Consider the following 17,527-nt stretch of genomic DNA (forward strand, 5'->3'; position numbering starts at 1 on the left):
TCTACTGTGATTGCACATGGTTACAATGTACAACCAAGTTCTGACAACATAGCTAGTCTGTCAAACAGGGAAGAAGGCAGTCCTGGCTGCTGTTTCTATTTGCCTAGGTGGGTACTGCAAAAAAACAAAAGAACACAGAAGCTGCTGGTGGACATATTTTCTACTAGGAGGAACAGAAAGCACTCCTCTAAGGCCAGAGAAGAGCAAGCCACACATTCACTAGCAACAGCATGATCTGCAGTACCAGTGGGTTCTAACAACAAGGGTAAATGGTAAGGAACCTACCCAGAACAAGGAGTTTAAAAGAAAAGGCTGAAGACGGCAAAGCCAGTCAGGGTCAGGTCACATGCAGGAGCTAGCAAGTATGGGAAAGTATCTAATAATAAACTTTAAAACAAACAAACCCCTCATACTGTCTTACCTTCAGTTCTCATTCTAAATTAAATCTGTTATAACTTCAATTGGTAGGCCTTTTGAAATCATCATCCCTAAGTATTTAAAACAACACTCAAGTGTCAGTGGAATCTAGCAACAAATAAATATTCTTCTATAAGCAGAAAATGTCTCTTCTGGTATGTTTCACTTAGAAACCAAAAGAAGGGCTGGAGAAATAGCTTAACAGTTAAGTGCACTTGCTTCTCTTCCAGGACTGGAGTTCAGTTCCCAGCACCCATGTGGGATGGCTCACAACCATCTGTAAACCCACTTTCAGGGGATCCAATGGCCTCTCCAAGCCTCTATGAGTAGCTCATGTATGTGGTACACATACATACATTGAGGCACACCCATATACATACATTTTTGGGTTTTTTGTTGCTGTTGTTGTTCGTTTGTTTGTTTGTTTTTGAGACAGGGTTCCTCTGTGTAACAGCCCTAGGTGTCCTGGAACTCAACCTGTAGGCCAGGCTGGCTTTGAACTCACAGAGATCCTCCTGCCTCTGCCTCCTGACTGTTGGGATTAAAGGCGTGTGTCACCCTCGAAAGGAAAGGAATTTTAGGATAAAAGCAATTTCATCTTAAAGGAAAATTGGGGCAATTTAGAAAGATGGGAACTACTCCAAATTGTTAGTCATTATGTGAATGAATATACCATGAAAAAGATGAGAAAGGTCTCTGAGTTCTTCTATTATAATTAAGGAGGGTCATAAAAGTTAACTTCTCTCTAACCTATTAAAAATGCATTTTATTTTGTTTATTGAGCTTACTTTCTGAAATAGTAACAATAAGGTTAAATACTGTCAGAAAAAGAGAATGCAGAAACCTGTCTATTACACTGGGTAAGAATAATCATAATTTACTGGTCAAAAGGTATGGATTTCTAACCTAAGCTCCTCAACTCTGCCAGAGGACTACCTTTCCTCCTACAGGGGAATGAACATATATTTAACTATTTAACTATGAGCGATGCTTTGATATCTCCTCTAAGAGCTTTCAAAAGGAGACCAATGTGCTTTAAAAGGCTTGGAATTAGTATACTTCAAACAAGAGTGATGATCTCTCCAGATCCTCCAAGATAACTAATATCTGTGTACATTAAACAAGCGATTAAGCCTACACTGCCTCTAAGATTAATGCCGGTAAAATTCGATCTCTGAAACCTACAATGCATTCATGAGTCTTATGTTTCATGGTTATTTAGTTAGCCCATATAACAGTAGTTCAAAGGTACACTGTTAGTAACAGTCTGTAAGGAGAGGTACTTTGTGAGTCGAGTGTGAGCTAAAGGAAAAGTCATTACACACTGAGATCAAGACTTGGTTCTAAATGCATCATCCTCCTCAGCACACTCTCCAGCAGTCTGGCAGAGTGCCCAGGGTGATTAGCAGCCAGTGCAAGCAGAGCAGGGATCCAGTTGAGATGAACTGCAAAGGCTCCCCCAAGTGGTCACTCACAAATAACAGCTAAGTGTGGGGCAATCACAGCCGCTGCTCTTGAAGCTAACCCAAAATTCTTTAAGCAAAGCTGATGGCTACAATCAGAGAAAAATGTGATCAAATACTAGTACCACAATGGTAGAGAGGTCTTCCATGCTCTAAGATACGAAGTTTATGAACAAAGTATTACTTTTGGAAGAACAAAAAACCTAACAATAAAACAAAATTACAAAAATTTTTCTCTAGAAAATTTTCTAGGCATGATGATAATATCTCAAATAGTTGATTGCTTTTCAAATATGTTCAACCATCCCTAAATATCAGCATATCCTTTGTGGGTAACTACATTTACTTGAAGCCAAGTTCTAATACAAATGTAGTTTACATATTAAATGAGATACATTGGAAAAGATAATTTATCAGTGTTACTATACACCTTAGACTTTACAGAAGTTCCCTTTAAGCCACCAGTAACCTGAATTGGCTGTAAAAGACATAAACAATACAAATCGGTCTTCCTACCTCTCTCAGTATTTATTTCTTGGTGTTTTAATCACCCGAGAATCTCCAACTAGCATGAGCACTATACTGTTTGCCACTCTCTCAGCAATGATTTGCTGATGCTACCCACTTTTGATAAAGCTCAGATGTGCAAAATGTGCAAAGCATTTAATTAAAACATCTGTTGTCTTCTGCTAATCATCCATTAGTCAGTGGTAAAGCCTATAGAGGTATGGTAAATATTCAAACAAGCAAGGCAATTTTAAAACATTATAAAACAGCTACCCAGAGCCTCGTGATTTTCTTTCTCCCTTTTTGTTTTTAATCTCAAGCTTAAAGGTGAAGGACAGAGAAGAAGCAGCTTGGGTAGTCTAACACAATTTCAGCATGAAATGAGCTTCAGACAAAAAAGCAAACTGCTCCCTCAAATATTTAAGAAAATTACAAAATCCAACGTTTTTCCTGAAGAAAAAAAAAAAGAATCCTGTCATATATAGAGCTATCAAACTTAACTTCAGCAGCTTGATATTTTTACCTCAAAACTTAAAAAATACACATTCAATATTCCAAGGCACAAACAGAACTGTCATAATTTACAAAAGACACACACCCTCCTACACAGCTTGTAGTCTCCATAGGACAAAACAGAGCAATTCAAAGTATAACCATTTGTGTATTATGTAACCCTAATTTAGAATAAAAGAAACACGAGCCTTAAAAAGTAATACATGTATTTAAACAATAATTTAAATACATGAAAGCTTTAAGATATAAATGACCTCAAAATGAAACAACCCCCAAAGTTACTTGTTTACAAAGTAATAAGGCCTCTGCACACAAAACTATAACCAGGCCTAGCAGTTTATCATAACGGCACAACCTATGTCTGGTGCCTTGTTTGATCTGGTACCAAAACTATGTCAGCCATGGTAACGGTGTATATTACCTCACCTAACACATGAGACACATGTAAGTTTTCAAATAATAATAATAATAATAATAATAATAGCAATAGTAATAATCTGAAAGACTACACGGGAAGAAAAGCTGCTAAACCATAACCCAAGAAAAGAGCAACTTAATGCATCCTAAATACTGTCAGCTGTATTACAAGGAAGCCCATTCAGGAAGGCTAAAGTAAAATTCCAAGAATTCCCAGGGGCGTAGGAAAAAGAGTAAAAGCATGGCTAGCCTGACCTTAACCGGCTGCTTTTTGAGTAATGCGGAGAATTTTCTGAGCCTCTCACCGACAGCTTTCGAGGCTCTTCCTCACCCCGCACCCCCACCTACACAAATGCTCGCCCCCAGAAGAGGGGAGTTTAATGAATGTTATCCCGAGCTGCAATCCCAGGAACTGGTAGTTTGAAAATAAAGTCCCAATAAAGTGTTTAAAAAAAAAAAAAAAAGTACCCCCGCAAGAAAATAACAAAATACACCCCAACCAATCCCCAAGCTGTCACCGCGCTGTCGGATCTGCCATCTACTCCCCCCAGGTCCGCTGCCCAGGCCAGAACAGAAGGGAAGAGACGGCAGGCACCTTTCTGCTTCCAGACAAATGTGCCCAGGCTCCGAGAGCACGCGCCGAGCGGCGACCGCCCCCGCAGAGGCGTGTGCTCGCCCACGGCCACTTTGGCCAAACAACTGGAACCTCGTGGCTCGGAAGTGGCAGCCGGAGTTGCAGCGAGCCGCCTGCCTCCCCGGGATCTCCGAGCCCCCAAAGGCTGTCAGTCAGAGCCGCCCGCCCGCCCGCCCGCTCGCTCGCCGGGTCGCCAGCCCGCTCGCCCGCTCGCCCGGGTCCACGCTGAAGCGCCAGCGCCGCAGAGGGAGGCGGTCGGCCCGCCCGGAAGGGGCGGCCCGCGGGGGCGTGGGGCGCGGGGCGGCGGGCGGGACACGCAGTGGCTCCCGCGCCCAGGTGGCAGGGGCGGGGCCCGCGTGGCGCCTCCGGGCTTGGGGCGCCCGAGGCGGCCGTTACGGCACCGCGTGGGGGCCGCCACTCACCGGCTCGCACCTCGGCCGCCTCCGCGCCGCCGCTCCTCTCTCAGCCGCGGGCGCCGCGCAGCCCCATCTACCGACTCGGGGCTCGCGGTCGGGCGGGCGGCTCCCGCCGTCCCCGCCGGCCTCGCCCTCCGCCGGCTCCGGGCGCCGCCGCTGCCCGCCGGCCCGCGCGGCCAGCCTTCCTCAGCCGCTCCGCCGCCGCCGCCGCCGCCGCCGCCGCCGGGCGCGCTCCTCCTGGCTCGCGCGTGCGCCGGACGCCGAGGAGCGCGCGGACTCGTGTGCGCGGAGCCCCCCCACAGCCCCGCCCGCCCGCCGGGCCCCGCCCCCGGCCCCGCCCCTCGGCCGTGGCCCCGCCGCCAGGTGCTGCCGCCAGAGGGCCCCGCGGGCGGGTCCCTCAGGGTCGCCCTGGCCTCAGCGCGCGTCCGAAGCGTTGTGCGCGACAGGAGCCGAGCAGGAACAGGCCGAGAGCCACTGTGGCACAAAGGAGACGCGGGCGTCCTGGGGTCTGGCCCGCCCCGCTCTCCTACCCCTGCCTAGGGGGTGGACTTGGCGGGGGGCTCAGATTTACCCCCTCCCCCCGAAGGGACACTAGCTCCTTTAGAGCCAGGGGGCTCGGGCGGGACCCTGAAGCAGGCTTAGCCACACCCTCCCTTTGAACATCTGCCCTTCCCAGACCTGGGAGGAGGCGGCGGCTGCTGAGTGCGCCCAGTGTGGCGCGATGGTCCGCGGGTGCCCTGTCAGAAAGTGGGGTCCTTTTGACCAGAGTGTAGCTTTAATTTTTCAGCTGAAAGGTATCGAGAGCAGTGCAGCGTAGCCGCTGACTGTCGCTTCTGGCTAGACACCCAGCCTAGGCGGTGCAAGAGCTTCCAATCCCCGCGGAGCTCAGTGCGAGCCCTCAGACCAGGGCTATGGGGCTCGCGAAGGAGCCATCGTGTTCTCCCAGAAATCGAAGCAAGCATTCCATGTTCTTTCAATGGGACAACATGTAGAAAGTGCAAGTAAAACTACTGAGGCCATACACATCCGGCGGCTTCCCCTGGGCAGCCCCTCCTGGCTTCTGAGCACCTTGCACAGCCCTTCCACAAACTGGCAACGAGATTAGGAGATGGACTTCTGAGGCGAGATGCATTGTCTCCTCCGTGGGTGTAGCAGGCGTGGAAAGGAGGGGGGGAAGAGACCACAGATTCGGTGTATTAAGAGGGCCCCAGTGAGTTTTGTCTTTAGCGTCAACCAAGCATCAAAGATTAATTTGCTCTGCCGTGAGGATCATTAATTTTGCAAACCAACATGTAGGGGGACTTTGTAGAGCGTTAATTTAGAACCTTCTTTCCCAGAACAGCAAACCCGAGAAGGGAAAATTGGAAGCAATTAAGAAAAGCAGAATGTGCCAAGGAGCACGGAGTAACTTTGGGTAGGTACTATTGCCCCCTGTAGCTAAGCCTGCCCGGTGAAGTGTGATGGGGTGAGCCAGAAGCCTGGTGACATGGTAAAGCATAGGCAAAAGGGAGGCATGGTTGTCCTCACAAGATGCTGTGGACTCTTCGGGTCTTTCTTGTTTGTCTGGATAGCCAGTGGCTCCTGCCTGTAGCATCCTACCTCAGACCTGTAAACTTTTATCCTGTCTACCTTCCAATTCCCACCTCACCACACCTTTTTCAACTCAGTAGTGTCCCTGCCCTCAAGCTGCTCTGGTGAGGAACAGGGAGTGAATGTCATTTCTGGACTGCTGCTCCTGGTACTGTACATTTATTTTCTCAGAGGTCTCCTGGAAACAGTGTACTAGCCTGCCTCAGTGTACTCTCAGTCCCTACAGACGGATGAAATGACCAGAGGAAGTTTTGAGTAGTCTCTACCTGTCTCATCTACAGTGTGTAGATCTCTAGGACCAACCCTAGCCAATACTTTTGTCCCGGCATCGAGGAGCAGAAATAAGTGTATTTCGTTTATAGTTCCGATTCTTTTCTCTAAACACTGACAGCAGTTACACATAGAGGCCAATCACTGTTGGAAGGCTCATCCTCAGGATCACAGAAATGATTTCGCTTCAATAACTGTCTTCAATCACTTCTTTCCTGGGAGCTCTTGCCAGGGAAGTTTCCTGTCAGTGTCTATGTTTTATCAAACGGTTATATTATGAAGCAGTACTTCTTTCTATAAATAATAGCCCACCTTGTGACATTCTGCCCTTCCCCTAAACTTTAAAAGTGGGACATGCCGGAGTCAATTGAAAATGATCTGGTTTGAACACTGAAAGCCCCTGCCCTGGCTTGCCAGCTCACCTTCCTGAGAGACTGTCATTCCTGAAACACTACCCATCTATTTCCCACACCTGTTACAAAAGCTTCCTTCCAGGAAAGAGACTGTTATGATTGAAAATGACATTGAGTCATTCCCTTCAGTGTTCTTAACAACCTTACTGTCCTTTTCCTTCAAGGTCAATCTAAACTTTAAAGTCTAAATGGACCATAATTTCACTACAGTCTAGTTGTAACTCAACCAAAAAAATCATAATTTTGATTTTTTTAAATCTAAACATCCATTTAAGTAAAAGTTGAGGGTGGAAAGATAGCTCAGTGATTACGAACACTTGCTGCTGAGACCTGAGCTGGATTCCCTGCATCCACACAGCAGCTCACAATCATCTGTAATCCCGATCCCGGCCTCTGAGGGTACGAGGAACACAGGTGGTGCTCATACATACATGCAGGCAAAACACCTATATACATGCAAGAAATTTTAAGGTATAGAAGTAAAAGTTTATATAATGGCATGTTCTCTGACCAGATATGCTATTATAGAAATAGAGAATTTTGCTAACAGCAAGAGCCCCCAAAGTTCAGCCCCCCCCCAAAAAAATCCGCATCCTGTTTGCTCATTTTCCAAGTGATCCGTCGTAAAAACTGCAGTGTTCTTCGAGGATAGCTTTGTGAAAAAATTGCAACTGACAAGCATCACACAGTCCAAGCAAGGCTCCCTCCAGAATACTTTAGCTTCATTCTTTTATTTCTATACACAAAGCTAGGTCAGACTCCCCAGTTCCAGCCTTCTTGCCAACCTTTCTAATTCTAGCCTGTCTCATACCTGCTTATACTTTACCCTACGTGAAGAGAAATTTATCCTGCATTCATTTTGACTATCAGAATCACCCTAAGAACTGAACAGCAACAAGAAGACCAAAAACACCACCACTAATGCCTGCTTCACTCCTAGATGTATTGGCCCAGGGTACAGCCTGCAGACAGGGGGCTCCAGGGCTCTCCAGTTAATTCCAGTGTACAGCAGAGGTAGGAACTATGGAAATGAGTCACCTTTCGGGGAACATTCACAGCACCCAGATAGCTCCAAATTATCTCAAGTAATCAAATTAAAATGCCTAATCTTGTGCTGTAAGACTCTTTGCCAATTGACTAGAATAGTCTCCTTTCAAAACAGCTTAAATTTATCTCCTTTCAAAAGCTTCCCCAGATTAGTCTCTTCTGGATGCCTGGAGATCTCCAGGTTCCCAAATCTCTGCGCATCCTGGCAGCACAGATTTACAAAGCCTAGGACCACAGTTGACTGTGGATAATATTGTTTTAATCTTGCTTTCATAGATAGCTGTCAGGGCCTTTTTTTGAAATCTTAATCTCCCCCAAAGTCTCACTGGTCAACAGACACTCCAAAATAAATAGAACTGTTTTCTTACCAGAACTTTCTCCTCTAAACTAGCTGCATAAGGAACACAATAGCAGTTCATTTTAAAAATCATTACAATTCAAACCATCAACTGTAAGAACTTAAATGCTAGCTTTTTTTCTTTCTTACACAATTCAAACCATCACCTCTAAGAACTTAAAATGCTAGCTTTTGTTTTCTTACAAGAGAATATATATATGCATATATACATATGTCTGTATGTCATTATTCTTGTACTTTAGACATTGGAATTTGGTTTCTACACCCACCTCTTTACTGAAACTACTCTTTACCTCGTCAACATTGACAATTTCATTCATATCCTTGCTTATTTATTCTCCCATTTATTGGTGGAAAATGCGGGGAATAAAACAATAACATCGGCTCCCACTGATGGGTACAGAATACTGTGCTATTAACATAGCACATCACTGCTGCATCAGGCAGCTCAACAGGAGACTATAGGGTTATATGGGCACCAGAAGGTCTTTGCTTAGATAGCATTCATTCATTTGATCTGTCTGCAGGGCTTACGGGGGCTGCCCTCCATACCCCACCCCAGCTTTGTGGGGCTCTCTCTTCCTTCACCTTCACTGGTACAGCTTCTGTGTATCTGACTGTTCCGTCTCCGAGCGCTTGCTGTATTATCTTCTCCTACTCAAGTAAACATGTTCTACTAAGAATAGGGAGGATTTCTGAGGGGAAAATGTAGACCGAAAAGGGAGGAAGACTCAGATGCTAGAGGCTGCTGCTCCAGGGCTTTCAAGCCTCTGCCTATCTACTCTCCTTGCAGGCTTGCTTTCAACTCCATATTGAGATTTGAGTATCTCCATCTGGGTAAGCTGATCACAGTTCCAATTAACATGACTAAAATAAACTTGCTACGCCTAGCTACCCTCATTCATCCCCTTTGCTAGTACTGCCATGCATTTCCTCCCTGGCCTCCGACTGGCTCCCCTAACAGGCATACATTTAACCTGTGCTAGTCCTCCTAAAGCCCACATGCAAGCTATAGGAAAGGATGTTCTGTTCATTTCCTCTAACTCCTTTTTTGCCTTCAGGTCTTCTTGCCCTAATGTAATCTGTACACTTCACCAAGGATATCAGCCATTTTACCCCTGTCTCTTTACTGCCTTTGGGACTCCACTCCTAAAGCCACTCAAAGTAGTCAGGGTTCCTCATCCGGATATTAGTCACTCCCATCTTGCACCACTGTATGCCTGGCCCTTGTATTTTGTAGGTATGTCTTCCCCTCTCTCTGCTGGGCAAAATCCAGACTCCCATGTCCACCTCCTTTTCCTCTTCTTTGAAATCTTTTTTGCATCACCCCAAACAGAGGTGACTGCCCTTTGAGTTTCTGCAATATTTTGATTATCTTTTCATTCCCTTTTCTATTCTGCTTTACAAAAGCATCAATTATATTCAAATATTTACCTTTACATTTGTTTCACCATCATCCAGGCTCCAACCTAACTTACTTACAGTGTGCTGTGCACAAGAAGGCTTGCAACCTTTTGGCATAGTGCTGTATACAGTAGGCACTCATTTACTGGAACAAAATGGTTGAGTTGGTGGACTACTAAATTGAGACTATTAAGCAGGAAAGGAAGTTGCTACCTATACATGAATGTTTATTCCTGAATATACAGGGCCCAGTTGAAAAGCTTTTACCAAAGACCATCAGATTTAAGGTAGGGAGCCTAGGAAAGCTGCTTAAGGTTATCTTTTAACAGCGTGGACATTTAACTAACCCTTTGGAGTTCTCCTTTCAAGTTGGCTTCTAAGCCCCACCACTCCCTTCTATCAATAAGCTGTCTAAAGGGAAAATAATTATCCTACTCGGGCATAAAGAAGATTTGTAACTGATATGAAAATGGAAATTGAAACAAAATAAAATCTGTAAGCATCCATAAGGTATCTGTGTAGTGAGTGTCCTGACCGCATTGGAGTCCTACAGGGTAGAGGAGGGGTTTAGGAAAGGAGTCTTAATAGCGCTTAAGCTTTAGAGCACAAGGTCACACCATGGAGCTGACAGGCTCCTCCAGAGACTGGGGTGCCAGGAGGCTGAAACAAAGTCTTGAAGAAGCAAAGGAGACACTTAAGATAAATGTTAAAAAACTGATAATCAGAACTAGAGGATGGAAATAAGGTGGAAGGTGTGTGTGTGTGTGTGTGTGTGTGTGTGTGTGTGTGTGTGTGTACAGCAGTAGTAGTAGGATATAGATAAGGAAAATTACTTTGGCTGTTTGTTACAGAGGGTTCTTTGTCCCGGCTGGTCCCGAGGCCCTTGAGCCCCAAATAAACACACAGATTCTATATTATAAAACTGTTGGCCGGTGGCTTGGGCTCCTTACTGGCTAGCTCTGTCTTAATTATTAATCCATTTCTATTAATCTATGTATTTCCACGTGGCCTTATCTTATTGGAGAACACCTGGCATGTGCTTTCTTCCTAGTCCTACAAGGCAATTCCGTCTGCCTACATTTCCCAGACTTCTCATCTCCTAGCCCTGCCTAGACTTCCTGCCTGGCCAATCAGCCAATCAGTGTTTTATTCATCAACCAATAAGAGAAACATATATATAGAAGAAAATCCCCCATCAGCTGTTCAAAATCCTGGAAGTTAATGGCCCATTATTAAGAGCTGCTGCTACCATGAGTACCATAAGTACAGGGTGCTTAGTTCCTCTTTAAAATATCAAGGCTATTTACAAATGTGAAAGACCTGCCTTGGTAATAATACTGAGTAACACTGCCAGTGAGTTCACACCTACACACAGACACAGTCTTATGTCTCTCAGAGTGTCCCTTCTGACTCGGGTATCATGGGCCTGAAATCTAAGCACTTGGAAAGCCGATACATCTGAACTAGCTAGTGAGTTCCAAGCAAGCCTGGGCTACATAGTGAGACCTCATCTCAGCAAAACAGAAGCAAAGAAACAAATGGAACACCCTGTTTTCCCCTTGACGTCATTATACTCTGTGTTTTACAGTAAGGAGGTGAATGAAGAGGTGTTAAGTTCCCCTGCACAGGCTCCAGCACGAGGCAGTGTGGGAAGTGGTGCTGGGAAAGCCCCTGCTGGTTCTCACATTGTGTGTGCAGAGTGCTTTGTAAGTCTCAGGCCAACTCAACCGGAATGAATTATAGTACAAGGCACACACTGAAGGGCTCTCTGTAACATGTTATTTAACTTGGATTCATCACCATGATCTGCAAACTTACAGGGTGTCTGTATTTCAGCAATGTGGAATCTGGGTAAAGCCCCATGGGTCTTGTTGCTGCAATAGAACTACATGATATCAAAGTGCAAGTTTTCCTAAACTGTTCTCAAAAAATAAAAAGGAATAAAGTATGAAATATTTTTAGATAATAATAAAAATAATCCTAGGGTGCTGTGTGTGTGTGTGTGTGTGTGTGTGTGTGTGTGTGTGTGTGTGTGTGTGCTTCATTGAAGTATTGGAGACTGAAGCCAGGGTCATTGGACTTCACCGCTCCCTCTGTACTATATACCTCAAATGGACTTTAAAACTTAAAAAAAGCAAGTGTGTGTGTGTGTGTGTGTGTGTGTGTGTGTGTGTTGTGTGTAGGCAGAGGACAATTTTGTGGTTGGTTCTCTCCTTCCAACTTTTTGGAACTCAAATAGGCTTGCATAGCAAGTGCTTTTATCTGCTGAACCATCTTGCTGCTCTTCCAAAGCAGCAATTTCAAAGTTTCTGTTACTCGGTAGGATGTGGCCAGTGTTTAAGGGCCAACATGTACTAAAGATAGTCTTGTACCACACTAACATAGCAACCACCTAGATAACAGCTGAGACTGTCATTCAGGCCTGCTTTGTCATTGATAGCTCCTTCTGCCCACATCATCCACTCCTGGCTCCTCCTCCTGCTGGTGTCGACCCAAGGCCACTTACTAATAGACACGACAAACTGTCTCAGAATCAGCTGCTCAGAGAACCTGGTGGGTACAGAGAAAAAGGCTCCTTTTGATTCATGCAGCGACTTTTTCTCTATCTTAGGGAGGAAACAACACCACAGTTCAATTATCTTAAGGAAGTTTTATGGCTAACTAGTTGTATTTAATTATTTGTAATATAATTTCTATGTTTTGTTTATGCATTATTTAAATGTCTCCTATATGAATAGATGTTCACTTTACTGGTCACTCTGTAGAATTCAACTAGGAGAAAAATATTGCTAACTCAATACAGGAAGCATGTGTTAGTACATTTGCTCTGCCCTATGTAAGGTATTTTAGGATGGGTAATTTATGAATAGAAATATCTTTTCTCACATCTCTGGAAGCTGGGAAGTCCAAGATAAATCAGTGTACTCTTTGGTTTAGTGACTAGAAATGAGTCTTTACCTGTGGATGACACCTTGTCATTATGTGACCTTACACAGAAGAGAAGACCAAGGACTTCCTCCAGCCTCTCTCACAAGGTGGCTAATCACATTCACCTGGGCTCCACCCTCAGGTCCTCATGCTTTTTGTTATAGACACACCTCCAAACCACCTCACCCAAGGAGTAGTTTTCCACAGGAATTTTGCACGAACACATACATTTAAATAATAAAGCGCTTGTAATTCGTAACAAACAACTGTGATCTTTTTTATTTAACGATATTAAGTTCCTTATGTTGAGACAGTTGTTACCCCTCTCAATATTTGGAGGACTATTTCTCACCACTAGTTGATTCTGCCTGGGATGCTAATGACTGTATCCTTTTCTTAAATCATTGGAGTGGCCATGTGACCCACATATGGCCAATCAGAACACTGGATCACTGGGTCACCCCCCAGCCATGGATTTGTTACCTAAATCAAGCCACAGGTATGTTACCTACATCAAGAACAGTTTAGGTTTGTATTCGCTTCTTGAACACTTGGAGAAATTCATTAAAAAGAGTCTTCATTTTGGATTTTCTGCTTATATAAGGTCATGGAATTCTTTTAAAACTAAACTAGTCTGAGATGAATTTCAAGCCCGTTTTCAGCAGCCCAGTCTAACTTAAGAACAGTTGATGTGGATAAGTTATTTATTTATGAAATGTTGCAGTAAAGAAAAATACACAATTGCAGGATACAGTTAGGTAAATAATGATAAAGTACTGACATTCTAAAGGTTAGCTATTTTTATTCATTCCATTTTTTAAAATTAGGGGATATTTATGATTCATCTTACTGTAAGTCAAAATACAATTGTAACACTTTGAATAGTTGCTTAGGGAGTATTAAAGTATATAACTGCAACCATACACCAACTGTCAAATCAGAGATATGTATTTAATACTATAAGCTTTAAACCATCATAGCAGTCAGGTAACAGGTGGCAGAAAAGAACAATTCAGAAGTTCTAAGTTCCACTCTGTAAATGCTATTTGTGACCTGAGAATGTTTTTCAATAGGAAAACTACTTCCTTTCCCTATCCTACCTTGTAGGATATTTTCAAGGTTACAAACTAAGCCTATGAGATACTAATGCCGTCACTTTCTGCAAGAAGTTAGCTGTTTACTGCTACTGTTTTCACAATAGCTGTACAAAAGCAAATGTTCATTCATTAATTAACCATAATCACACACCAAAAATGTTCATATTAAGATTATTTTTCCCTCCAAAGAAGATCCAGTTCTATTCTATATGCTATTTGAAAGCACTGATCTAGAAGTGCTAGCCAGTGCAATAAGACAAGAAAGAGATACATAAGAGAATTGGTATTAACATGGAAAAGAGAGGATGTATTTACTAGTAATTGTCTCTTTGGATGAGTCAAGATGATCAACTGAAAGCTATTAGAACTAGGAAGATTTGAAATCTAGTTACACCTGATTAAAGTCTATAAAATGCAATTTGTATTCCATATATGTAATTGATCCATATAAACATAGGCTATAAAGAACATTCCATTCACAATTAGAAGTATGTCCAATATTGAAAACTAAAATATAAAGCTAACATGAACTTATTATACAGCATTAGTGGAAGAACAGCCAGCTTATTTAAAAAAGTAACTAAAGAGGCTGGGCAGACCAATCAGCTAGTAAAGCAGTTGCTGTGTAATCAGGAGACTTGAGTTCAGACACCCAGCACTCATGTAAAAAGCCTTGCCCTGCAGGATGTGCCTGTAATACGAGTGCTGGAAAGACAGGTGTTTCTGGGACATGCTGGCCAGACAGTCTCACCAAATCACTGAGATACAGGTTCAGTGACAGACCCTGTCTCAAAACAAAAGATGAACAAAGATTGAGGGAGACACCTCTATGCTCCAGAAGCATCCACATGCACACACGCACACACAAACATGTACATACACAGGCACAAAAAGGCTATGAAGTAGACTATGGAGACTTGAGAATGCAAAAGTTATTATTTCTAATGAGTAAACTCAGGAAATGGTGTGGTAATAATTGGCAAAACATTTTTAAAATTGCAACCCCAAACATAAATTGTAGAGAGCATGAAATCTGCATACAAAATAAACCCGCAAAGGAATTAAGAGATGATACTGCATTGCACCAAGAACAGAAACTGGATATTGCTGTGGGTGAGGGAATGACAAACAACAACTGCGGCACATTCTCTCTCATAAGCAGAGCTTAGCATTGGATTTTCATATGTGTGATTTATGGGTGTGAGTGAGGGAATAGGCCATGAAACCAGAGAGGGAATCAATCATGAGGAGGGGACGGAAGCTTGAAGGATGAGGGGTGGTGAGGTACAAAAAGCATGCATGGGAGTGAAAGGAGGCTTACTGGGGGAAAGGGTCTGAGAAGAGGCGCCCGGTGCGAGGAGGAGCAGAAGGGCAGGAGAAACCTAAACCAAGTATGTGAAGTACGAATGGAAAACCATAACAAAACCTGCTATTTCGTATGCTAAATAAGACAAACACTTTTTGTTTGTTAAGACAGGATTTCTCTGTGTAGCTTTGTAGATCAGGCTGGCCTCAAACTCACAGAGATCGGCCTGCCTCTGCCTCCTGAGTACTGGGATTAAAGATGTTCACCACCACCTCTCGGTAACAAACACATTTTTTTTTTAAAGTTTAAAACTTGTCACTCCATGAAGTCTTTGGCAGAAAGAATCCATGGACAAAAAAAAAAAAAATCAAACAATAAAGTTAGAGATAAAAAGGAAATATGTTGAGCCACATATCATGAATATATTCAAATCAGCATAAATAACTAAATCTAGTTAAGTTGGAAAGGGACAAATGTAAGCTTGGCAGACTAAACTAATGTTATTTAGGGTTCGCCTTTTGTTCTTGATGCCATATACTGATTGATGTCAATGAGACAGGAAAGGATGCTCAAATTCTTTAAATTTAAGACTCAACATATCATAAATCCTTTGTTTTTAACAGACAGGTTTCTCTGAGTGAACTGATTTCCAAACTATGGAGATTGTCCTTTTTTAATTAAAATCCTTTGCATGGCACCTAGCATGGTACTGCACACAGATGGGTGTTTAACGGTGACGGTGTGCCCCACAGAACTGCTCACACAGTATGTGAAACAGCTTATAGTCATGGACTCTTTTATGACAGCAAACATGACTGATTAGATCAATATCATTTGCATATCATTATGGGTTTGATGTTTTCTCTTCTCTTCTTACATCTTAATCACATCTTAGTATGCTAAGAGAATATTGGCAAAATTATGGAAACTTTCTCACATTCTATCTTTTATGGGATTATACAGATGGAAAAAGTAGTAAGGTCTTATGAGATGTTGTGTTGCTAATTTGATGACATATTGTTTAAGAAATATATTATCCTTAGTTTTAACTGGAATGTAGACTATTTGTTGCTAAAAGTCTTTACTTGTGTTGTTTTCCTGGCATAATCAGTTATACCATGTAGGTGCTTACTGAACTCACCAGTTCAACTAATATTTCTTTTAAGCACCTAATACACATATCAGAGAGTACTCTGGGAACTAAAGATAGATTGGATTTTGACCTCATGAAATTTACAGTCTCTATGGGGAATCAATGACTAGTGTGTTAGATTCAATTCAGGCATTGCTCAAAGAAAGGCCGGCAGCTGTCAGAAAAGATCAAGGAAGTAATAGGTTCACCCCCTTGTTATCCCAACCCCAGACAAGTATTTTTAACCCTTAATAAACCACTCAAATTATTTTAGATATTGACTATGCTCCAAGTACCAACCTAGACACTCTGTAGATCTTGAGAAATACATAATTGTCTCATTTATGACTGAGGAAGCTGCTAGAATGTTTAATGACAAACTAAGTGTTGCATAATGGTTAAGTCATGGCCTTAAGGTCAGACAGCCTGGGGAGTCTTGGCAGTGCTGTCAATCTATTGGGTGAACAATTTCCTGTAGACCTTGAAGCATCAGGTTTTTCTACCTATAAAACCAGAAATAAAACCAGGCAAGTTGATACAAGCATTTGCTACAGAAAAGGAGATAAGTTCAATTATGTAAAGCGCTCAGAGGAGATTACTTAGTGTTGCAAGTGCTTAAGGTAGGAATTAAGGGGTGAGACAGGATTGGGAAAGGGAAGAAGACCTGATATATAGACAGCGACCGGAAGTCAGGAAGACGATTTGGTGAGGAGTTCAGGTAGTGTCCAGATAATGATGTAGTGGATAAAAGGAGCCTTGTCAAATGGCTGTGTCCTATGGCTGTGCCAAAGGCTACTCTGGTGGTCATGTAGATGTTTGTGGAGAGACCCAAATGTTAGGAGACAGTGGTCAAAACCAAAGAACAAAAAAGAGAAGGGAACCATAATCATTTGTGGAGACTGGGTGTGGAGGGCTTTTCTGGCATGCATGTCAGGCAGATAGGATTACTGTTTTAAAGAAAAATGGGCTCGGAAATACAAAGTTATTGTTTCCAACGCTGGTTAGCTAAGCCAAAAATGGAATCCATGCATAGTCTGATACCAAACCAATGTGCATTTCTTTCTACATCATGCTGCCTTTCCAAGGGACAAACCAGCGGTGCTGGAATTGAGGCAATAGCAATGAAGGTCAAAAGGCACGAAAGTGACATGTTGAATGTGGAGAATGAAGAAGAGATCTGGACGGCTCCCAGGCAGAGGAAAGCATGGATGATTACAGAGGGACGTATGTGCAACAGAACAAGGAAGAAAAGTGGTCTTTGGGCATGCAGGACAGTATGTATTGGAGCAGGTTGCACTTAGACAAAGATGAGGGCCTTAGAAGGTCCCGGTTGCTATTTTTCCTTGTTTTTTTTTAAAGACAAATACAGACCCTAGATTTGGTTTGGTACTTTAAAAGAACTGCTTCCTAGTGCAGGGCAGGGTTTGAATCTCTGTATAACTAGAGGTTATCTGGAGTATGAATAGTAATGCTGGAAAGACTGGGTCTTCTCAGCACTCAACCAGACCCATAGCTGGCCACTGGCTTCTGGAGCAGCTCGGGTCCTGTGGACACCTTTTGAAGATCAACAGGATGCCCTTACTTGAGTGAGCTTTGAGTTCTCACTATTAAGAAG

The 17,527-nt window shown here is 43.1% G+C and overlaps 1 protein-coding gene across 3 annotated transcripts in view; it reads right to left on the reverse strand.

The window, feature by feature from the left end:
• Window positions 1-4,519, reverse strand: part of Mpp6 (membrane palmitoylated protein 6) — a 94,206-nt gene extending 89,687 nt beyond the window's left edge. Inside the window, exon 1 of one of the 3 annotated variants that reach the window (XM_027429590.2) lies at window positions 4,374-4,519. The gene's annotated coding sequence lies outside the window, so the exon portion shown is untranslated. Of the gene's footprint in view, window positions 1-3,912; window positions 4,031-4,373 lie in introns of those variants that run through there. The other 2 variants (XM_027429591.2, XM_027429592.2) reach the window with 2 other exon arrangements.
• Between the last annotated feature and the right edge of the window lie 13,008 nt (window positions 4,520-17,527).

The sequence above is a fragment of the Cricetulus griseus genome, chromosome 8, assembly GCF_003668045.3.
Source record: "Cricetulus griseus strain 17A/GY chromosome 8, alternate assembly CriGri-PICRH-1.0, whole genome shotgun sequence".
Classification (NCBI taxonomy): Eukaryota; Metazoa; Chordata; class Mammalia; order Rodentia; family Cricetidae; genus Cricetulus; species Cricetulus griseus.